General features: G+C 44.8%; 1 protein-coding gene across 3 annotated transcripts in view; it reads right to left on the bottom strand.

Moving 5' to 3' along the window:
• The window catches only part of LOC123590229 (olfactory receptor 6C1-like), a 144,939-nt gene extending 127,214 nt beyond the window's left edge, over positions 1 to 17,725 (bottom strand). For all 3 annotated transcript variants that reach the window (XM_045463145.1, XM_045463146.1, XM_045463147.1), the window contains exon 1: positions 17,150 to 17,725. The gene's annotated coding sequence lies outside the window, so the exon portion shown is untranslated. The remainder of the gene's footprint in view (positions 1 to 17,149) is intronic.
• Positions 17,726 to 20,356: the final 2,631 nt, after the last annotated feature.

The following is a 20,356-nucleotide window of genomic DNA, read 5'->3' as shown; positions in this document are numbered from 1 at the left end:
TTCTCATCACCAGTGATAGAACAACACTATTTCTGGTACATTTAGCAAAAGCTATCATGGTCACTAGAATTTTGCAACAATTCTAAACTTGTTACAGTGCTAAAAATACTCCATTATTTGTCTTAGAAAAAAAGAAGAGTATAATAGTTGATAAAGTATCCATATTTTATTGACATTTATTCATTGATATTTATTACATTATGATTTTTCGTGTATGCCTAAAATGCCTGAGCCACCACTGCCCCTCAGAACTCTGATATTGATGCTACAGAAAATCAATGATAGGTTGAATGGCTGAACTTTGAGTGATCAAGCTCTACAGTGTACCATCCATGGTCTCTAATGTAAAATATGAATAAGGCTATCCCAGAAAAATCGCCATTTTCTTGATTGCTCGATAATCAGCATTGTACATTTTTCACCATGCCTGGGCACATTTAAATTCAATAAAATTTTGGAAAATTAGGGATTGATAATACTATAGATTGTGTCTCCAAATATTCCTCTCATTCCTGCTATAATCCTAAAAAACCCTACTGATTACATTGCATATATCCTATTTAAGAAAGATTATTCGCAGCAATTGCAAGCAATCCCATAGATTTATATTAATGTCTTTTTTAAAATTTTCAAAATGTGACTGAGTTGCCATGACTACTACATGCTCTAGAGAATATAAAATTTTACTTGCTGCATAGCATTTTGATAATTTAATAACATTTACTTAAGCCCACTAATTTAGTTGGCTACATCTAATGAGGCCATAGAACTCTCACTTCTTAGTAAGCTGGTCAGCTTTCAACATTTCTGAAGAAATAGACTTTACCTTTGAGTCAAACAAGCTTTCTCACAACTGTTATATGTTTTTTCCTTAAAAAAAATGATTATGGATTTATGCAATTATATCATCAGTATTTGGAATACCAGCCAAAGCTGAGATCATTATTATATGTCTTTTACTGGAACAGTACAACACAAAGTGTAAGTTAGTAAATTGGAGAATGAATGAACTCAGTCTCTGAATTGAAAATACTTTGCATAATTGTAATCCACAGCATTCCTTAAGTACACAACCCTCATTTTTTTCTTCATACTCTTTTCCTTAGCATTCTATAGCTTTCTAGACATAACAGGCTCTATTATTTTTGTTTTATTTTATTTTAATAAAGCATAACCTTATTCCTTTTCCATAATTAAGGTCCCATATTTACTTTTCTTAAAATGTTTTTATTATTCACAAATACTCAGTTAAAATTGGGGTTTTTTTTAACTGAGGAATGAAATAAGCCATAAAGAATATCCAGATATATCCTACCAATTAAACCCCATACTTCTTAATTGGAAGCTTAATGATATTTTAAATATATACACATTTTGTAATGTTACTTATTTTTGAGAGAGAGAGAGAGAGTGCACAAGTGAAGGAGGAGCAGAGAGAGAAGGGGACAGACGATCTGAAAGGGGGCTCTGTGCTGACAGCAGAGTGTCCAATGTGTGGCTCGAACTCATGAACTGTGAGATAGTGACCTGAGCCAAAGTCAGATGCTTAACTCACTGAGCCACCCAGGCACCCCAGTGATATTTTTAGCAATGTGTAATTTTGTTGATTAGTACAAATCTTCGGAACTAAACAGATACTTAGGGCAGACTAACTTGCTTGCACTGGCATTAAGTGGTTGATGTATATTAGTAGTAATATTTAATTGTGACTGGCCTTGGGAAAATGATTCAGGATCATTAGAAAGAAGTACTATTAACTATGCAAGAGTTTTTATTTCATAGGGGAGAATATAGAATTTTCATGGAACTGTCTATGTTTTCCTTAAGTTATGAAGACTGCAATTCAATATGTATTTCTCAATAATACATATTATGGAAGGTCTATTGGGCACACTGGTCAAGTCCCTCAGGACTACAAGTATTAATATGCCAAGATGATATGAGGAACAGAGATGTATTTACCCAGTAAGATTTTTGTATTTTTGTGGAATATATTTGTTTCAGTACTCATAAAAGAAATTTGAATCATGTCCTTGAGAATTACATGACTTTTAAATTTCAATTTTTAATATATTTTAAATGATACTTTAAACATATATTCTCCAGGGGTGCCTTGGTGGCTCAGACAGTTAAGCATCCAACTTCAGCTCAGGTCATGATCTCATGGCTCAGGAGTTCAAGCCCCACATCAGGATCTGTGCTGACAGCTAAAAGCCTGGAGCCTATTTCAGATTTTCAGAGTGTCTGAAGCCTCCTGGGACTTAACCATAACCCTAACTGTAAGCATAAACAGGAACCTCACCCGAACCCTAACCCTATCTCGAAACCTAACCCTACAATTGACACACACCGTCGCATGGGCCCTCACTTCAGCCCTCGAGGGAGATCACAAGACTGGAGTCGCTTTGGCCCTGGCAACGTCCCTGGAGCGATCCCTAACCCTAGCTAAGGCTCTCTCCCCATGGGGACCCAATAGCAAAGTATGACAACACCACGTGCCTGGGATCCAGAAGCGGTGCAGGACCACTGGGCATGGAACCTGGAACATCATCATGTTGTTTCCAAGGCCCAGCTGCAGCTGCCCGAAGGATTCCTGAGGCCAACCAGATGACTGGCCCATTGAGTTCTCTGGCCTAGGAAACCAAAGGATAATCCTGACTGGCACCCTCCCTTGTGCACTCCACTCAGCCTTTCGGGGAAGACAACAGCACTGAAGTGGGTTCAGCGCCTGGAGCCTCCTGGAATGTATACATAAACCTAACCATAGCCCTAACCCTAACCAGAAGCCTCAACTGAAAACTAACCATATGTCGAACACTTGCCCTACACTTGACCTGCACCGTTATATGGGCCCTCACTTCAGGCCTCGAGAGATCACAAGACTGGAGTCCCTTTGGACCTGGAGCCATTTCTGTACCAAACCCTAACCCTAGCTAAGGCTCTCTCCCCATGGGGACCCAATCCCCAAGTCTGACAACACCACGCACCTGGGGTCCAGAAGCGGGGCAGGATCACTCGGCATGGAACCTGGAAGCTCACCATGTGGTTTCCCAGGCCCGGCTGCAGCTGCCCGAGAGGATTCCTGAGGCCTACCCGACCAGGAACCCATAGATTTGTCTGGCCTTAGAACACAAAGACTAATCCTGACCAGCACCCTCCCTTGTACACTACACTCAGACCTTTGGGGACACAACTGCACTGCTACGGGTTCAGCGCCTGGAGCATTGTGGATCTAACCATAACCCTAACCATAACCCCAAAAAGAACCCTCAACCGAACCCTAACCATATGTCAAACCCTCACCATACACTTGACCCACACCGTCGCATGGGCCCTCAATTCAGCCCTCAAGAGAGATCACAAGACTGGAGTCGCGTCAGCACTGGCGATGTCCCTGTACCGAACCCAAACCCTAGCTAAGGCTCTCTCCCCATGGGGACCAAATACCAAAGTCTGAAAACACCACACGCCTGGGATCCAGAAGAAGTGCAGGATCACTCAGCATAAAACCAGGAACATCACCATGTCCTTGCCAAGACCTGGCTACAGCTAACCCTGAGAGGATTCCTGAAGTCTACCCGATCAGAGGCCCATACAGCTGTCTGGCCTTGGAACCCAAAGACTAATCCTGACCAGCACCCTCACTTGTACACTATACTAAGCCCTTCAGGGAGATAACTGCACTGCTGTGGTTTCTGCACCTGGAGCTTCCTGGACCTAGCCCTAATGCAAAATGTGCCCCTAACCAGAACCCTCACCCGAAACCTAAACGTGTCTGAAATCCTAACCCTAGACTTGACCCGAAACGTCACATGGGCCCTCATATCACCCCTCGAAGGAGATCACGAGACTGCAGTCGCTTCGACCCTGGCAACATCCCCGGACCAAAACCTAACCCTAGGTAAGGCTCTCTCCCCATGGGGACCAAATATCAAAGTCTGACAACACCACGGGCCAAAGATCCATAAGCGGTACAGCATCACTCAGCATAGAACCTGGAACATCAATATGTCCTTTGACGGCCTGGCTGCCGCTGCCAAGAGGATTCCTGAGGCCTACCCAACCAGTGGCCCATACATTTGTCTGGCCTTGGGATGCAAAGACTAATCCTGACTGGCATAATCCCTTGTGCACTCCACACAGTCCTTTGGGGAGACAACTGTACTGTTGTGGGTTCAGCTCCTGGAGCCTCCTGATACCTAACCCAAACCAGAACCCTCACCCTACACTTGAGCCACACCATCGCATGGGCCCTCATTTCAGCCCTTGAGGAAGATCATGAGCCTGGAGTCACATGAGCCCTGGTGATGTCCCTGACCGAATCCAAATCCTAGCTAAGGCTCTCTCCCCATGGGGACCCAATACCAAAATCTGACAATAGCACACGCCTAAGCTCAAGAAGTGGTGCCTGGGGTCCAGAATCGGTGCAGCATCACTTGGCATAGAACCTGGAACATCACCATGTCCTTTCTTAGGCTCGGCTGCAGATGCCCTCGAGAGGATTCCTGAGGACTACCCAACCAGTGGCCCATACAGTTGTGTGGCCTTGGAACCCAAAGACTGTTCCTGATTGGCAACCTCCCTTGTGCCCTCAACTTAGCCCTTTGGGGAGACTACTGCACTGCTGTGGGTTAAGCACCTGGAAACTCCAGGGACATAACTCTAAACCTAACCCTAACCCTAACCAGAACCCTCAACATAACACTATCTCCAACACTAATCTTACATTTGACTGGCACCGTCGCATGGGTCCTCACTTAAAACCTCGAGGGAGATCACGAGACTGGAGTCGCTTCAGCTCTGGTGACATCCCTGGACTGAAATCTAACCCAAGCTAAGGCTCTCTCCCCAAGGGGACTCAATTGCAAACTCTGAGAGCACCACACACCTGGGGTCCAGAAGCGGTGCAGGATCAGTCAGCATTGAACCTGGAATATCACCATGTCCTTTCGAATGCCTGCCTGTAGCTGCCTCAGAGGATTCCTGAGGCCTACCCCACCAGTGGCCCATACAGTTGTCTGGCCTTGGAACACAAAGACTAATCCTGATCTGCACCCTCCCTTGTGCCCTCAACTCAGCCCTTCGGGGAGACAACAGCACTGCTGTGGTTTAAATGCCTGGAGCCTCCAAAGACCTAATGCTAACACTAACCCTAATCCTAACGCGAACCCTGTACAGAACCCTAACCGTATTTCGAATGTTAACCCTATACTTGACCCGCACCGTCGCATGGGCCCTCACTTCAGCCCTCAAGGGAGATCATGAGAATGGATTCACTTCAGCCCAGGCGATGTCCCTGGACCGAACCCTAACCCTAGTTAAGGCTCTCTCCCTATGGGGAACCAATAGCAAAGTCTGACAACACCATGCGCCTGGGCTCCAAAAGCGGTGAAGGATCACTTGGCATAGAACCTGGAACATCACCATGTCATTTCAAAGGCCCAGCTGCAGTACCCCGAGAGGATTCCTGAGGCCTACCCAATGAGAGGCCCATATACTTCTGGCCTTAGAACAAAAACACTAATCCTAAATGGCACTCTGCCTTGTGCTGCCAACTCAGCCCTTCAGGGAGAGAAATGCATTCAGCGCCTGGAGCTTCCTGTGACCTAACACTAACCCTAACTCTAATTCTAACCAGACTCACTCCTGAAACCTTACCATATCTCCAACCCTAACCCTACACTTGACCTGCACCGTCGCATGGGCCCTCACTTCAGCCCTCGAGGGAGATCATGAGAATGGATTCACTTCAGCCCAGGCGATGTCCCTGGACCGAACCCTAACCCTAGTTAAGGCTCTCTCCCTATGGGGAACCAATAGCAAAGTCTGACAACACCATGCGCCTGGGCTCCAGAAGCGGTGAAGGATCACTTGGCATAGAACCTGGAACATCACCATGTCATTTCAAAGGCCCAGCTGCAGCACCCCGAGAGAATTCCTGAGGCCTACCCAATGAGAGGCCCATATACTTCTGGCCTTAGAACAAAAACACTAATCCTGAATGGCACTCTGCCTTGTGCTGCCAACTCAGCCCTTCAGGGAGAGAAATGCATTCAGCGCCTGGAGCTTCCTGTGACCTAACACTAACCCTAACTCTAATTCTAACCAGACTCACTCCTGAAACCTTACCATATCTCCAACCCTAACCCTACACTTGACCTGCACCGTCGCATGGGCCCTCACTTCAGCCCTCAGGGAGATCACAAGACTGGAGTCTCTTCATCCCTGGTGAAGTCCCTGGACAAAACCCTGACCATAGCTAAGGCTCTCTCCCCATGGGGACCCAATACCAAAGTCTGAGAACACCACGCGCCGGGGGTTAGAAGAGGTGCGGGATCACTCGGTATAGAACCTGGAACATCACAATGTCCTGCCGAAGGCAGGGCTACAGCTGCCCGAGAGCATTCATGAGGTCTCCCCGACCAGTGGACCATACAGTTGTCAGGCTTGGGAACACAGACTAATCCTGAATGGGAGGCTCCCTTGTGCCCTCAACTTGTCCCTTCGGGGAGACAACTGCACTGCTGTGGTCAGCACCTGGAGCCTCCTGGGACCTAACCCTAACCCTACACCTAACCAGAACCCTCAACCAAAACCTACCCAGATCACAAACTCTAAGTCTACACCTACCGGCACTGTCGCATGGGCGCTCACTTCAGCCCTCGAGCGAGATTACGAGACTGGAGTCACTTCGGCCCAGGCAACGTCCCTTGGCAGAACCCTAACCCTCGATAAGGCTCTCTCCCCCTGGGGACTGAATCCCCAAGTCTGACAACACCACACGCCTGGGATACAGAAGCAGTGCAGGGTCACTCGGCATGGAAGCTGGAACCTCACCATGTCGTTTCACAGGCCTGGCTGCAGCTTCCCGAGAGGATTCGTGAGGCCTACCCTACCAGGGGCCCATAGAGTTGTGTGGCCCTGGAAGCCAAAGACTAATCCTGACTGGCACCTTCCCTTATGCCCTCAACTCAGCCCTTCGGGAAGACCACTGCTTTTCTGTGGGTTCAGCGCCTAGAGATTCCTGGTCCTAACCCTAAACCTAAACATACCCGTAATCAGAACCCTCAACCGAAAACTAAAACGATCACGAACCCTAATCCTACACCTGACCTGAACTGGTGCATGGGCCCTCACTTAAGCTATTGAGGGAGATCACAAGACGGGAGTCGATCGGCCCTGGTGACATACCTGGACTTTACCTAACCCTAGCTAAGGCTCTCTCACCATGGGGACCCAATCCCCAAGTCTGACAACACCATGCGCCTGGGGTGCAGAAGTGGTGCAGGGTCACTCAGCATGGAACCTGGAAGCTCACCATGTCGTTTCCCAGGTCCAGCTGCAGCTGCCCGAGAGGATTCGTGAGGCCTCCCGGAAGAGGGGCCCATAGAGCTGTGTGGCTTTGGAAGAAAAGACTAATCCTGACCAGCACCCTCCCTTGTGCCCTCAACTTAGGCCTTCAGGGAGACCACTGCACTGCTGTGGGTTCAGAGCCTGGAGCCTCCTGGGACCTAACCCTAACCCTAACCCTACCCTTGACCAGAATCCTCAACTGAAACCTAACCCGATCTCCAACCCTAACCCACCACCTGACCCACACCATCGCATGGGCCCTCATTTCAGACATCGAGGTAGATCACAAGACTAGAGTCGCTTCGGCTCTGGCCATGTCCCTGGACGGAACTCTAACCCTCACAAAGGCTCTCTCCCTATGGAGACCCAATCCCCAAGTCTGACAACACCACGAGCCTACAGTCCAGGAGCGGTGCAGGGTCACTCAGCATGGAACCTGGAACCTCTCCATGTCTTTTCGCAGGCCCGGCTGCAGCTGCCCGAGAGGTTTCATGAGGCCCACCTGACCAGGGGCCCATAGAGTTGTGTGGCCTTGGAAGCCAAAGACTAACCCTGACCAGAACCCTCCCTTGTGCCCTCAACACAACCCTTCATGGAGACCACTGCACTACTGTGGGTTCAGCTTCTGGAGCCACCTGGGACCTAACCTTAACACTAACCCTACCCTTGACCAGAACCTTCAAATGAAACCTAACCTAATCTCGTTCCCTAAACATACTCTAACCCACACCGTCACTGAGGACCTCACTTCAGCCCTCGAGGGAGATCACAAGACTGGAGTCGCTTCGGCCCTGGCAACATCCCTGAACTGAACCTTAAGACAGCTAAGGCTGTCTCCCCATGGGGACCCAATCCTCAAGTTTGTCAACACCACACGCCTGTGGTACACAAGTGGTACAGGGTCACTCGGCATGGAACCTGGAACTTCACCATGTCTTTTCCCAGGCCCAGCTGCAGTTGCCTGAGAGGATTCTTGAGGTCTACCCAACCAGGGGCCCATAGAGTTTTATGGCCTTAGAAGCCAAAGACTAATCCCTATCGGCACGCTTCCTTGTGCCCTCAACTGAGACCTTCGGGGAGACCACTGCACTGCTCTGGGTTCAGCGGCTGGAGCCTACTGGGACCTAACACTAACCCTAACCCTACCCTTGACCAGAACCCTCAACCGAAACCTAACACAATCTCAAAACCTAACCCTACAACTGACCCGCAATGTCGCATGGACCCTCACGTCAGCATTCGAGGGAGATTACGAGACTGGAGTCGCTTCTGCATCGGCCTCATCCTGTCATGAATCCTAACCCTAGCTAAGGCTCTCTCCCCATTGGGACCCAATCCCCAAGTCTGACAACACCAGGCTCCTGCGGTCCACAAGCGGTGCAGGTTCACTTGGCATGGAACCTGGAATCTCACCATGTCATTTCCCAGGCCCAGCTGCAGCTGCCCGAGAGTATTAGTGAGGCCTACACGACCAGGGGCCCATAGAGTTGTGTGGCCTTGGAAGCCAAAGACTAATCCTGACTGGCACCCTCCCTTGTGCCCGAAACTCAGCCCTTCGGGAGACCACTGCACTGCTGTGGGTTCAGCGCCTGGAGCCTCCTGGGACTAACCCTAACCCTAACCTAACCCGATCTCGAAACCTAACCCTACACCTAACCCTCACCGTCGCATGGGCCCTCTCTTCAGCTCTCGAGGGAGATCACGAGACTGGAGTCGTTTCGGCCTTGGCATCGTCCCTGGACTGAACACTAGCCCTAGCTAAGGCTGCCTTCCCATGTGGACACAATCCCCAAGTCTGACAACACCACACGCCTGGGTTCCAGAAGCAGTGCAGGGTCACTCGGCATGGAACGTCGAACCTCACCATGTAGTTTCCCAGGCCTGGTTGCAACTGCCAGAGAGTATTCATGAGGCCTAACTGACCAGGGGCCCATAGAGTTGTGTGGCCTTGGAAGCCAAAGTCTAATCCTAACCGGGACCTTGCCTAGTGCCCTCAACATAGCCTTTTGGGGAGACCACTCTACTGCTGTGGGTTCAGCGCCTGGAGCCTCCTTGTACCTAACCTTAACCCTAACTCTACCCCTGACCAGAACCCTCAACTGAGACCTAACCCAATCTCGAACTCTAACCCTACACCTGACCTGCACTGTTGCATGGGCCCTCACCTCAGCCCGAGATGGAGATCAGGAGACTGGAGACGCTTCAGCCCTGGCAATGTCCCTGGAATGAACCCTAACACTAGTAAGGCTCTCTCCCCATGGGGACCCAATCCCCAAGTCTGACAACACCACACGCCTGGGGTCCAGAAGCGGTGCAGGGTCATTCGGCATGGAATCTAGTACCTCACCATGTCTTTTTCCAGGACTAGCTGCAGCTGCCTGAGAGGATTCGTGAGGCCTAATCAACCGGGGCCCATAGAGTTGTGTGGCCTTGGAAGCCAAAGACTAATTCTGACCAGCACCCTCCCTTGTGTCCTCAACTGAAACCTTCGGGGAGGCCACTGCACTGCTGTGGGTTCAGCCCCTGGAGCCTCCTGGGAACTAACCCTAACCGTAACGCTAAACTTGACCAGAACCCTCAACCGAAACCTAACCCGATCTCAAACCATAACCCTACACCTGACCCCCACCGTCGCATGGACCCTCACTTCAGCACTTGAGGGAGATTACAAGACTGGAGTCCCTTTGGCACTGGCCACGTCCCTGGTCAGGACCCTAACCCTAGCTAAGGCTCTCTCCTCATGTGGACCCAATTCCCATGTGTGACAACACCACATGCCTGGGGTCCAGAAATGGTGCAGGGTCACTCGGCATCGAACCTGGAACCTAACCATGTCATTTCTCATGCCCAGCTGCAGTTGCCCGAGAGGACTCATGAGGCCTGCCTGACCAGGGGCCCATAGAGTTGTGTGGCCTTGGAAGCCAAAACTAATCCTGACCGGAACCCTCCATTGTGCCGTCAACTCAACCCTTCATGGAGACCACTGCACTACTGTGGGTTCAGCTCCTGGAGTCTCCTGGGACCTAACCTTAACGCTAACCCTACCCCTGACACTCTTCTTAATCCACACACACACACACACCTCAAAATCGATGAAACATCTAAATATAAGTCAGGAACTATCAAAATCCTAGAGGACACAACAGGCAATCTACCTCCTTGATCCTGGCTGCAGCAACTTCTCGCTTGTCATGTCTCCAGAAGCAAGGGCAATAAAAACCAAAATGAACTATTGAGTCCTCAACATAAAAAGCTTCTGCACAGCAGAGGACACAATCAGCAAAACTAAAAGGCAACTGAATGAAATGGGTGAAGATATTTGCAGGTGGCATATCAGATAAAGGGTTAGTATCCAAAATCTATAAAGAACTTATCACACTCAACACTCAAAAACCAAATAATCCAGTTAAGAAATGGGCAGAAGACATGAAGAGACACTTTAAGAAACATGACATCCAGATTGGTCACACATGAAAAGATGCTCAATCTCACTCGTCATCACTGAAATACAAATCGAAACCACAATGAGATATCCCCTAACACCTATCAGAATGGCTAAAATTAACATCTCAGGAAACAACAGATGCAGGGAAAGGGAACCCTTTTGCAATGCTGGTGGGAATGCAAAGTGGTATAGCCATTCTGGAAAATAGTATGGAGATTCGTCACACAAACTAAAATAGAACTACACTAGGACCCAGCAATTGCACTACTAGGTATTTATCCAAAGGATACACTAATGCTGACTCGAAGTGGCACGTGCACTCCAATGTTTATAGCAGCATTATCAACAATAGCTAAATTATGCAAAGAGCCCAAATGACCATTGACAGATGAATGGATAAAGAAGATGTGGTATATTCATACAATGGACTATTACTCGGCAATCAAAAAGAATGAAATCCTGCTATTTGCAACAACATGGATGGAACCAGACTTAATTATGCTAAGCAAAATATGTCAGAGAAAGACACATATCCTATGATTTGTCTCATCTGTGGAATTTAATAAAACTGGTGAACATAGTGAAAGGAAAGCAAAAAAAAGATACAAACAGACAGGGAGTCAAACGATAAGAGACTCTTAAATACAGAGAAGAAACTCTGGGTTCCAGGAGGGTTACTGAAGAGGGGTATGGTGTAAATGGGTGATGGGCATTAGGGGCGGCACTTGGGATGAGTATTGGGTATATTTTGTACTTGATGGATCACTAAATTCTACTGCTGAAACTGTATTCCACTATAAGGTAACTAACTTGGGCTTAAATTTAAAAAAGAAGAAATATTAAAAATAAGTAAAGAAATGTACTACCAGTCAAAAGAAAAGAATATTTAAATCAGGCTCTTTGAGTGGAAATGAAAGACTAAAAGTGTTACAGACAAGAGAGGATCAGAGAAAACATCAAGAAACAATGACAAAACAACTAGTAGAATGGGACTAAATATATACCTATCAATAATCACTCTGAATATAAAGGGACTAAATGCTCCAATGAAAAGACATTGGATAGGGCGTCAGAATGGACAAAACAAACAAACAAACAAAAACAAGACCTATCTAGATGCTGCCTATAGAGCCTTATTTGGACTTAAGTCACCTGCAGATTTAAAGTGAGGGAATGAAGAAACATTTATCATGCCAATAATGTCAAAAGAAAGCCAGTAGCAATACTTATATTAGGCAAAATAAACTTTAAAACCGAGACTCTATTTTGGTACCCTTTGGGTAAATACCTAATAGTGACATTGCATGCACCCAGTATTTATAGCAGCATTATCAACAGTAGCCAAACATAGAGAAAGCCCAAGTATCCATCAACTGATGAAGGTATAAAGAAGTTGTGGTGTGTGTGTGTGTGTATACATACGTATATGCATATATACATATGTGTATGTTCATATATACATACATACTTATATACAATGAAATATAACTCAGCTTTAAGAAGAATGAAATCTTGGGGCGCCTGGGTGGTGCAGTCGGTTAAGCGTCCGACTTCAGCCAGGTCACGATCTCGCGGTCCGTGAGTTCGAGCCCCGCGTCAGGCTCTGGGCTGATGGCTCAGAGCCTGGAGCCTGTTTCCGATTCTGTGTCTCCCTCTCTCTCTGCCCCTCCCCCGTTCATGCTCTGTCTCTCTCTGTCCCAAAAATAAATAAACGTTGAAAAAAAAAATTAAAAAAAAAAAAAAAAAGAAGAATGAAATCTTGCCATTTGTAATGATGTGGATGGAGCCAGAATGTATTATGCTAAGTGAAATATGTCAATCAGAGAAAGACAAATATGATTTCACTCATGTGGAATTTAAGAAACAAAGCAGATGAAAACATGGGAAGGGGGCAGGAAAAGAGAAGAGTGGTGACAAACCACGTGAGTCTCTTAATGTTAGAGAAAAAAAACTGAAGGTTGATGGAGGGACAAGGGTCAGCACTGGGCTAGATGGAGGACGAGTATTAAGGAGAGCACTTGTGATGAGCACTGGGTGTTGTATGTAAGGGACGAATCACCGAAATCTACTCCTGAATCCGAGAATGCACTGTATGTCAACTGAGACTTAAATTAAAAAAAAACAAACAAGCTATAACAAGAGATGAAGATGGACACTATCTCATACTAGAGGGCACAGCCAAACAAGAATATCCAGTGATTGTAAATTTTGATGCATCCAATATGCGATCACCAAGTATATAAAACATTTAGCAACAACCATAAAGGAACTCATTTATAATAATATAACGATAGTAGAAGACTTTTACACATCACTCACATCAATGGACAGAACCTATAAACAGAAAATCAACAAGGAAACAATGGATTTGAATATTCAGAACACTCCATACTAAAACAGCAGAGTACACATTCTTTTCAAGCGCACATGGGGCATTCTCCAGAATTGATCACATTGTAGGTCACAAATCAGGCCTCAAGAGGTACCCAATGACAGAGATCAGACCAAGCATCTTTTCTGACCACAAAGCTAGGAAACTTGAAGTCAACCACAAAAGGGGGGGGGAGGGGAAGGCCACAAATAAAGGGAGGTTAAATAACATGCTACTAAATGAATGGGTCAAATAGGAAATCAATGAGAAAATACACTGAAACAAATGAAAATGAAAATACACTGGTAAAAACCTTTGGAATGCGGCAAAAGCAGTCTATGATGGAAGTATATAGCAATACAAGCCTACCTTAAAGAGCAAAAAAACATCTCAAACAATCCTAACTTACAACTAAAGGAATGAGAAAAAGAACAGCAGAAGGAAAGAAATAATAGAGATTAAGGCAGAAATAAGGAATATAGAAACCAAAAAGACACTAGACCAAATCAATGAAACCAGGGGTTGGTTCTTTGAAAGCAGTAATCAACATGAAAACCTCGTAGGCAGACTTTTCACAAAGAAGAAAGGACTCAAATAAATAAAATCACAAATAAGAAAGGAGAAATAATAGTCAACACCACAAAAATGCAATTAGAAGATAATATTATGAAAAACTATATGCAACAAATTGGACACTGAGAAAAATGGACAAATTCCTAGAAACACACAAACTACCAAAACTGAAACAGGAAGATACCTAAAATCTGAAAACAAAGAAATCAAATCAGTAATTAAAAAAATCTCCCCCCAACACAAGAGTTCAGGGCCAGATGGCTTCACTGATGAATTCTACCATACACTTAAGGAAGAGGTAATATGTATTCTCCTTGAATTATTATAAAAAATAAAAAAGAAGGAAAACTTACAAATTCATATTATGAGGCCATCATTACCCTGATACCAAAACTAGATAAAGCCTCCACTAAAACCAAAAACTGAAGCGGTGCCTGTGTGGCTCGGTCGGTTTACTGTCCAACTCTTAATTTCGGATTAGGACATTATCTTGCAGTGCATGGGTTCGAGTCCCATGTTGGACCCTGCCATGACAGTGTGGGGCATGGCCAGGATTCTCTCTCTCCCTGTCTCTCTGCCCCTCCCCCACTTTTATGTACTCTAAGAAACATTTAAAAAAATGTTAAAAATTTTTAAAATAAAACTGCAGACCAATAGCCTGATGACTGTGTATGCCTAAATTCTCATTAAAGTACCTTCAAATTAAAGTCAACAATACATTAATAGAATCATTTACCATAATCAAGTGGGATATATCCCTGGGCTGCAAGGGTGGTTCCACATTCACAGATCAATCAACATGCACCACAGTAATAGAAGAAAGGATAAGAACAATATGATGCTTTCAACAGATGCAGGAAAACCATTTGACAAAATGTCACATCCATTCATGATAAAAACCCTCAGCAAAGTACATTGAGACTCAACCTACCTGCACATAATAAAAGTCATCTAGGAAAAACCCACAGCTAATCTCATCCTCAATGGGGAAATATTGAAAGTTTTTCCTCCAAGATCAGGGACAAGACAGGGATGAGCCCTGTTACCACTGTTATTCACATAGTATGGGAAATCCTAGCCACAGCAATCAGACAACAAAAAGAAATAAGAGGCCTCCAAATCAGCAAGGAAGAAGTAGCACTTTCGCTATTTGGAACTGACATGATGTGCTCTATAAAAAACATGAAAGACTCCCTTAAAAATTGCTAGAATTGATATATGAATTCGACAAGTCACAATATACAGAAATCAATGTACATAAATGTATTGCATTTCTATACACGAATCATGAATTAACAGAGATAAAGTAAGGGATCAATCCCATTAACAGGTTCACAAATACCACAAGATACCAGGAATATATCTAACCAAAGAGGTGAAAGACCTGTACTCTCAAGGCTATGAAGCACTGATGAAAAAAATGGAAGAGGACACAAAGAAATGGAAATACAGTTCAGGTTCATGGGTGGGAAGAACAAAATACTGTTAAAATGTCTACACTCCTCAAAACAATCTACACAGGGAATGAAATCCCTATCACACTAACAAAAACATTTGTCACAGAACTGGGACAAATAATCTCAAAATTTGTATGGAATGACAAAAGTCCCCAAACAGCCAGAACAAAGTTGAAGAAGAAAAGCAAAGCTGGAGACATCACAATTCCAGATGTTAGGTTATGTTACAAAGCTGTACTGATCAGAACAGTATGGTACTGGCAAAACAACAACAACAACAACAACAACAAAACACAGAGGTGTAGATGAATAGAATGGAAACCCACAAATGAACTCACACCTATATGGTCAATTAATTCTCAACAAAGCAGGAAAGACTATCCAATGGAAAAAAAAAGATAGTCTTGGGACACATGGGTGTCTCAGTCACCAAAGCGTGTGACTGTGGATTCAGCTCAGGTCATGATCTCAGGGCAGTGCAGAGCATGCATGGGATTCTCTTTCTCCACTTCTCTCTGCCCCTCTTTTGCATGCTCTCTCTCTCTCTCAAAAATAAATACATAAACTTAAAAAAAAATCTCCTCAACATATGGTTTTGGAAAAACTGGACAGCAACCTGCAAAACAAAACAAAACAACAACAGACCACTTTCTTACAACATACACAAAAATAAATCCAACATGGATAAAGACCTCTGTGTGAAACCTGAAACCATAAAAATCCCAGAGGATAACAAGGGTGGTATGTTATTTGACATTGCCTGTACAAACATCTTTGTAGATATATCTCCTGAGGTAAGGGAAACACAAACAAAAATCAATGGGACTTCGTAAAAATAAAAAGCTTCCATCACCAAGGAAATAATCAACAAAACTAAAACACCTACAAAATGATACTTGCAAACAACATCTGATAAAGGGTTAGTATCCAAAATATATAGTTATACAGCACCCAAAAAATGAGAAATCAGATTAAAAATGGGTATAAGACACGAATACACATTTTCCCAAGGAAGACATACACATGGCCAAGAGACACATGAAAAGATGCTCAACAATTCTGATCTTCAGGGAAATACAATTCAAAAGTACAATGAGATAACACATCACATCTGTCAGAATGACTAAAATCAATGAATGATGAAACAGCAGGTGTTGCCAAGGATGTGGGGAAAGAGGAACCCTCTTGCACTGTGGGTAGGAATGCAAACTGGTGCAGCCACTCTGGAAAACATCATGGAGATTTGTCAAAAAAAAAAACAACAACTGGAAATAGAACTACCTTACGATCCAGCAATTTCACTAAGAGGTATTTACACAAAGAATAAAAAAATAATTCTTCAAAGGGATACATGCACCCTGATGTTTACAGAAGCATTTTCTACAACAGCCAAATTACGGAAACTGCCCAAGCATCCATCAACTGATGAATAAATTGAGATGTAGTATATGGAATGTAATATTATTTAGCCGTAAAAACATGAAATCTTGTCATTTGCCATGAGGTGGATGGAGCGAGAGAATGTTATGCTGGGTGAAATAAGCGTGTCAGAGAAAGACAAATACCCGATGATTTCACTAACACATGGCAATAAAAGCAAAGGGGGGAGGGGAAGGAGACAGTGACAAACAAACAGACTCTTAACTAGGAAACAAACTGAGGAGTTCCACAGCGAGGTGGGGGAATGGGTGAAACAGCTGATGGGGATTAAGAAGTGCACCTGGGATGAGCACCGGGTGACGTGTGGAAGTGTTGCTCTATATTGTACACCTGAAACTAACATTACACTGTATCTTTACTCACTGGCATTTAAATTAAAAGATAACATAAGGTTAATGACAGGTACCTACCAGGTTTTCTGTAGTTTTCAATCACTTCACTAGGTTGGAAAAATAACCATGAAATTTTTAAAAAAGCATGTATGATGTGGGGGACAGTTTGTGCCCTTACCTCGATCTCTGGTTCCAGCAGGACTCGGAACACGGGTCCCAGCTCATTCTTCTAGAAGGTCCTGAGACGAGCATTTCATGTATCCACATCCTAATTGAATGCAGCTCCCGTTCTTCTGAATTTCTGTCAGGGTTTCTTCCCGGAAACAAGCCTGAATCTGGAACAAACCATCGACTGCATCTATGAGGTGATGTCGTGGGACTCCGCAATCCACCAGTCCTTTAGTAAAATACGTCATTTTCAAATACTGTCCGGGAACGGGAGGAATGAAACACGGGAACAGCTCAGAAAATGCAAAGGCCTGTGCAGCTCAGCAACCAGCTTGTCCAGGGAAGCCACCCAGCGCCCCCTCCTCAGGACTCAGTACAACAAGGCAGCTTCTCTCTGATGACTCAGGATATGCTAAGTTTCTGCTAAGCTCCCAACGTCTCCCCTGGGGCGGGCGGCAGAACCTGCTGGAAATGCAGCTCTGCTCTCTGTACTGAGGCAGCGGCAGAGGCCCTGAGTCCTCTGGGAGCAATAGAAACCCCTCCTGCTCTCAGGTGCCCTGGGTCAGAAAAGCCGATGGTGCGCCCTCTGCTGGCCATCACTACCCAGCAGAGGAACCCACCCCTCCCGGTCTGTGGTGCTCCAGCTCTCTCTGCTGGCCACCATGGGAATTCCCGCAATGTTGAAGGTCCTGGTTGCTCAGCTGAGAGACTAACCAAAGGTGCTCTGGGCAACTAAGCCTGTTCTCCACATTGGGAAGGGTTTTAGTGACAGGGCCTGGGACACAAAGAAATCTTTTCCTTCTCCTTTCTTGTGAGTGAAGAATGAAACCGAATTTATTAACGTAATGACATCATTTGTAATGTTTTAAGCAATGTTCACAGAAAAATAGACCTCCAATTTACACATGCTGAACAAGAGGTAATTGTGTTTACCACCAAAATACTTAGGTTAAAGAATGGACACCTTTGAGAGAGAGATACCGGCGTCCAGCTATGCAGTGAATGAGTTCCTAGGGATACAAGGGACAGCCAATGGAATTGAGTCAATCCAGTAATAATACTGTTGTATGCTTTCACATGATAGCTACACTTGTGGTTAAATACAACATAATGTATAGACATGTGGAATGACTACAATGTATGCCTAAAACTAATACAACAAATGTGTGAACAATATTTCAATTAAAAATAGACATCCTTTACACTATCTTTAATTTCTCCTTCTTTGCCAATAAACTATTATTCCTGGGGCGCTTGGGTGGCTTAGTCGGTTAAGCGTCCGACTTTGACTCAAGTCATGATTTTGCAGTCCATGAGTTTGAGCCCTGTGTCAGGCTCTGTCCTGACAGCTCAGAGCCTGGAGCCTGCCTCAGATTTGGTGTCTCCCACTCTCTCCCCCCTCCCCAGCTCGGGCTCTCTCAAAAAAAGAAACATTAAAAATGAAAAATCATTCCTCATTTAGAATCTGTGAAATTCCATTTATACCAGATTCTCTAACATGACCATCTTGATGTTGAGAGCTTATCTGAAAAGTCACTAATAATATCTTTGATGACACATGTGACAAGGTCAGAATGCAACTTACAGGGAGCTACACATCTGTTGTGAATTTACAGTATGTACCTTTGGTTAATATTTCCAATGAAATGTGCTTTAGGGATACGGATAGATGAAATAATATCCATCAGTCATATAGGTAAATTGCCTATAGGACCATTATGCCTTCAATTACTAATTGCCATCTCTTCAGAATTAAAAGAAAGGTGGGACAAGAAAGTGTCTTTGAATTTGATGTAAGAGAAGACTATGGTGTTTTAAAGGGTTCACCTACCTTCTGGAATCCTCAGATTGGTTGTGGATAGGAGGATAACAACCCACGATTTTGATGCACACCGCTAGTCCCAGAGGGAGGATATGGACCTTATTGTCAAATATTTTTCTTTTTTTATCAATATCACTAGTCCACCTCTGCCAGGTCCAGACTGCAGGACCTGCAGGCAACACAATGCCTGATGCCTGGGTTCAGAACTTCAGGAAGGCCAGCTGGTGGGGGGAGGGGGGAAATCCATGGCCCCGGGACACCTCCCCACAGGGCAGGCTCTGGAGTTTACCTGCCAAAGAGCAGCACACTCTCCCTCAAGACATCCCTCTCCATGACAGAACGTGAGGCTGAGCCTCATAATTCCAGAAGAAATGAGGGATACACATCTTTTCAATTCCAATGGCCTCTGCAGAGCTTGGACCCAGGGATGTCTTGGGGTCATGGAACTCTGATGCCCATGATACAAGCCCTTTCTGCCCCAGCACTCAGAGCCACTTCATACATCCCCTCTCCCCTGGCCCATATAACCCTGTCCACATACCTGGACCAGGTCTCTACTTTCCTCCTTGTACTTCCTCTTTGTCTCTGTTTCTCTCTAACCACATCTCCCTCTGTTTCTTCCTTTCAGTCTCTAGGGAGTGGTGTAACATACGGTGCTAAGCTTTATTCTTATACATGTGAATATCCAATTTTCCCAGCACCAGTTATTCAAGATACTACTCTTCTCCACTGTGTATTCTTGACTCCCTTGTCAAATAGTAGTTGACTGTGCATGCATGGGTTTAGTTTGGGCTCTCAATTTCTGTTCCAGTGTGTGTGCTTATGCCAGTGACATAACGGATTTCTTTGTGTTGGAATGAAGCTTGAAATCAAGAAGTTGCCTCCTGTTTTGTTCTTTCTTGCGTTGGTTACTTGGGGTCTTTTTGTGGTTCCAAATACATTTTAGGATATGATTTTCTAATTGCATAAAAATTGCATCGGAGTCTTGATAGAGATTGCACTGAATCTCTAGATGGCTTTGGGTAGTATGGACATTGTATCTATATTAATTCCTCCGAAAGATGGACATGGGATGGCTTTTCACTGACTTGTGTGTACTCCTGTTTCTTTCATCCAAACTGAATTTCTTCCATTCCTGCACACAGGAATAGTTTTCTGTAGAGAGATCTTTCACTTCCTTGGCTAAATTTATTCCTGTAAATTTTATTGTTTTTGATGCTATTGTAAATGGGATTGTTTTCTTTACTTCTTAGATAATTTGGTTAGTGTATAGGAATGCTACAGAATTTGATATGGTGACTTTCTGTTTTGGAACTTTACTGCATTTCTTGATTAGATGTTAACAGGTTCTTTTACATTAAACTTTTTATTTCATGACTTTACCTTATTAAAAAA

This window comes from Leopardus geoffroyi, chromosome B4 (genome assembly GCF_018350155.1).
Source record: "Leopardus geoffroyi isolate Oge1 chromosome B4, O.geoffroyi_Oge1_pat1.0, whole genome shotgun sequence".
Classification (NCBI taxonomy): domain Eukaryota; kingdom Metazoa; phylum Chordata; class Mammalia; order Carnivora; family Felidae; genus Leopardus; species Leopardus geoffroyi.
Note: the sequence above shows the minus strand (reverse complement) of the source record. Positions and strands in the feature narration are given on the sequence as shown.